The 4,684-nt window shown below is 40.6% G+C and overlaps 1 pseudogene; it reads left to right on the top strand.

The window, feature by feature from the left end:
• Positions 1-740: 740 nt before the first annotated feature.
• On the top strand, positions 741-1,007 carry LOC101085885 (annotated as a pseudogene).
• The last annotated feature ends 3,677 nt before the right edge of the window (positions 1,008-4,684 follow it).

Here is a 4,684-nt window from a genome sequence, read left to right as displayed (position 1 = left end):
AGCAATCAAATGTTAACACTGACATACAATTAAAACACAGCTCTGACAAGTATTGGTGTTTTCAAGCATAAGCTTCTAGAGGCAGGATTTTTTCCTAACACCTTGTCCAATACGATGCACAGATGTGAACTTAAGAAGTTACTTTGAAGCTAATCATTTTCAATCATTTCCATCAAGTACCCAACTCCCTATTTTATACTTTCAAGTAGTAGCTAAAAGCAAATGGAAAATATTTTAGTGTATGAATCCCCTGGTTGAAATAATCTTGTATAATGATTAAATCCACAGGATTTGGAGTGAAAGCTGAGTTCAAGTCCTTTATATAACCTAGCCATTTGACCTTGGAAAGATGACTAATTTCTATGTCCCAATTTTCCCTTGTATTAAAAAAGTATTAAAAAATGGGATAGGATCTGCTTCATACCTTGTTGTAAATATAAAAGAAATAATATGTGTAATCTCATCCCTGCTTTACAGCTAATGATTTGTTAACATTTCTCCAAGCACATATATTTTATCACAATTTTTACACATTACCTGTGTTTGTGGTCTTATACTGGTTATATTTGTTATTTACCTTCCAGTTTATGGTTTCCTAATATAAGGAAATTATACACACGACACTCTGCAGAAGGTTGTAAGAGGCATTTCTGAAAGACACGTAACGAGAAGAGGAAACCAAGAGCTGCTTTTAAAGGAGTTCCTTTGTCTCTCTGGGCTCAGAACTGGTTTCCAGTGACATGGCTAACTGCACCAAGAAACTAGGAATTGTAGGTAAATACAGGACCCACTATGGTTCCTCCTTCAGAAAAAAAATGGTGAAGAAAACTGAAATAACCCAGCATACAGAGCACACTTTCTCCTTCTGTGGCAAAACCAAAATGAAAAGATGAGCTGTGGGGGTCTGACACTAGGGTGTAGCTGGTGGTGCCTGAGCCTATAACATCACTTCTGCTGTCACAGGAAAATCTGCCATCCGAAGGCTGAAGGAATTGAAAGGGCAGTAGAAGCTCCACCATTTGAAACATTGCTAGCCTACAATAATTGGGTTAATTTATGTAACAATAAATAAGGAAAGAAAGAAAGAAAGAAAGAAAGAAAGAAAGAAAGAAAGAAAGAAAAAAGAGGAAAGAAGGAAGGAAGGAAGGACGGAAGGAAGGAAGGGAGTTCATTTGTGAGACAGAAGTAAAAATTAAAATAAAACCCAGCATGGTGGGCAAAAGATGCAGTGGTGCCATCAACCTAATAAGGAAGTACAAAGAAGTGTTGGACTATGTGGCATCAGTGATTTCAAAGGAACCTGACAAGTCACACCCCCTTCGGGATGATTCATAAGTCCCCACTCAAAACCAAGCCCTGAGAATGTCTCCTTTCCCAGAGCCCCTTAACTGTTCTGGTCCTCCTCCCCTTCAATTGCAAAAGCCTCAGGCTTTCTCCCTTAGAACCAGTCACCGGGGAAATGAATATGCAAACAAACTTGAGATGAGATGTACTGTCCACCCAAGTCTGAAAATCTTGAATATTACAAACCTTCCTTGGTGAGCCAGTATCTCCCCCTTCTTTTGTTTGCCTTTAGGCAGAGTCTCTGTGACAGTTTATTTTTTCCCCCAAGAACATTTTGCAGCTGAAGGGAGGAGGGGAGTAAAGAGACCACAAGATTACTGGTTGATACCTCCAAAGATAAACTTCTGTTTCGGAATAAAGAAAACATTCATAAATTTGCTTTTCTTTGCTTTTCTTGGTATCTCCATGTAACACTCTATTTACAGTGAAACATAGGTTATTGGGGTGATGAAGGGGAAAGTTATCCCAGATTGGAAGCTATGCTCCAGAGTCCATAGTCTCTTCTTCTTCCTAGGCACCCAGACTGGATTTCCCACTCCCCTCCAATTAGGTGAAGCCACTGAATATGAATGCCTGTGATCCAAGCCTGGCCCATAAAAACAAGCTAAACCTCTCCTCTTCTGGCTTAGTGAAATAGAAACACCCTCAGGATGAACTTGGAAGCCACTCCTTGAAGAAGGTAGGATTTCCATTAGCCTCAAGCCTAAGGATAAGTGGAGAACAGCATCTCTGACCTATCGACCCTTTAAGGCCTATGACATGAGTCAGGAATATTCTTTTATTGTGCTTAAGCCATTACTCATTTGAGAGTGTATTTGTGATAGCAGTTCACCTACCCTAAGTATAGAGAAGGACTAAATTAAGAAAGCATATTGCAGTGTGTATGACCTTTACCTGTATAAAGCGGTGGTGGTTTGCTTTGGTTTTTACTCCTTTAATACCCATTTCACCTTTATGGCTCTATGCACTTTCAGAAACTGAGGGCCCGAGACCCAATACTATGTTTCTGTTATTTGTATCACTCAAGGAATTCCAAGAGTTTGGGGAACGTTTAAGCCAGGAACCTTGGATGATTTGGTCATCTGAATGACAAATATATATTTCTTATAAATCACAATATTTCACTACCATCTGAGTTACTCTGAGAAGGATATATATGTGGCTATAATTTAACTCCAGAAAACTTTTATGGAGGAAAAACTGCTGCAGGGGGAAAAAAACATTGAGGTTTGGATAAGGGCAGAAATGGAGGACAGAAAGGAGAGGAAGAGGACCCATGTTTAGCACTCCAACCTGAGCTCCCAACAGCACCGTTAGGATTTCTTCCCAGTGGCAGAGGAAATGACACCCAAGTCTTCTATTCTCTTCCAATATATCTCTGGGCTATGTCTTAGCAGAAAAAAAAAAAAAACAAGTTGCACAAACAAGAGTTCAGGAATCTAGTTCCATTTTAATTACTTACTATTTGTATGACCTTAAACAAATTTGTCTGTGCCTCTGTGCTCTTTGTGATACTGGTGTCGTATGGCCAAGACCGCCTGTCTTATAGAATCAAATGGGTCAGTGAACACAAAACCCCTTGGAAATACGGAAAGAGCAATTCACATGTAAGTCATTATTATTGCCTTCCTCACTACGTCTCCTGTTATTTGCAAAGGCAGAAGAGGGAATCGACGCATAGATGACTTCTATTATCTTCAGAGTCATATAGCTGTCTGTGAAAGATAAGCTTTCTCTTACCCTTACCTAGATTTAGGGCTGCACAGTGGGCACAGGGCATCAGCTCTGGTTATGCAGCTCACTTATAGTCAGATGGCCTTTGGGGGCAATTTGAAGACTTCCTGGATGAACACATATCTCTTCACTGATTGGTTTTACCACCTGTTTCCATGGCAACTTTAGATCCATTTCACACTCACCCACTTTTGTTCCCATTCACTGTAACATCTCTTTAACAGCAAGAGACAGAAAGTTTAATAAAGTAGAAGCATTTTAATAAATGGAGGTGTAATTTACATAGAAGCTCTTGGCATTTTGGGAGTCTCTAGAGTTCTCTGTATGTTACAGTAGACTCAGAGTTCTTTTGTCTAAGAAGAATGGAAGAAAGCAGATACTTTTTATAAAATTCCTTATAAGAATGTTGAGACAACATAGACTCACAAATCCTCTGCCATATTTTATAAACAGAGATCATTAGCCAGCATTTAGTTCTCCTTATTCTCCCAAAAAAACAAAATGCATGTTCTGAGTGCTTTTTTGTCACACGCACATCTTCATGACTATCTCACGCTCTCCCTCCTTCCCAGCTTAGCATCACCTAATACTGGTCATGAGGGGTGGGAGTCCACAGGTGGGACAGGGTAACAGCCACACCAAGACTGGTCTGTCAGGGTTCTGAGCAAGCTCACAACAATTCTACAAGGTAGTAGTTTTTTTCCCAGTTTTTCATTTGAGGTTACTGAGGCTCAAAATATCTGATTGACAGTGTTATGAAGTATATGGTGACAGAGCCAGAATCGAAACACACACACAAGTGTGACTTGAGCACATGGACTTGATCATACTTTGGTTCTATACTCTCCCTATAGCATAATCATCACAATTTTGAACACTGATAAATGACTCTGTTTCTTTGTTTGGGTTCCTTCCAGAAGTCAGAACCTGAGACAAAGACTTGGCTGTACATAGTTGATTTAGGAATTGATCCCAGGAAACAGGAGCAAATAAGTGGAGAGAGTGAGACAGGAGATAGAAAAATTATTGTAAGTTGTCTTTTCGAGGTCACAGATGAATTCCTCAAGGATGGATTCTTGTCTCTACCAGGACCTTGGAGAAGCATATAAAATGCCTTGTGGAATTACCCAGCTGTCAATAGGAGGCTGGAGCATTTATGCACTAATCTCCCACCTCCACCCCCATTGTCTAAGAGTTGTCCCTTAGCACACGAACTCTCCTGCAATGTCTGGATGCTCTTGTGCACAACATAAGAACCCCCTAGAGTCAGAGAAGACCCTAGGATAAAGCACAGAAAGACCCATAACTGGGTTCCAGGTGGTGGTTGGCTGGGTTGAGGTGAGACTAAGCTACAGCAGACCTGCCCACCACAACTACCACTGAAATGAGAGCTGGGCCCAGAGGCTGTGGTCCAGGCACCAGGGTGTCAGCTATACCAGAAGTCCAGGATATTTCACAACTTGCTGGAATAACTATTGATTTAGCCTTGTGACTTACACACTCATATCTAACACGAACATGACCTTGGTTACAGTTATAGAGCAGCGCTATCACAATACACACAATGGATTCAGCAGTAGCTTCTCCGGAGCAGTGATCCTAGTCC

The sequence above is a fragment of the Felis catus genome, chromosome B1 (genome assembly GCF_018350175.1).
Source record: "Felis catus isolate Fca126 chromosome B1, F.catus_Fca126_mat1.0, whole genome shotgun sequence".
Lineage (NCBI taxonomy): Eukaryota > Metazoa > Chordata > Mammalia > Carnivora > Felidae > Felis > Felis catus.
The sequence above is the reverse complement of the archived record's forward strand: the minus strand, read 5'-3'. Positions and strand labels throughout refer to the sequence as shown.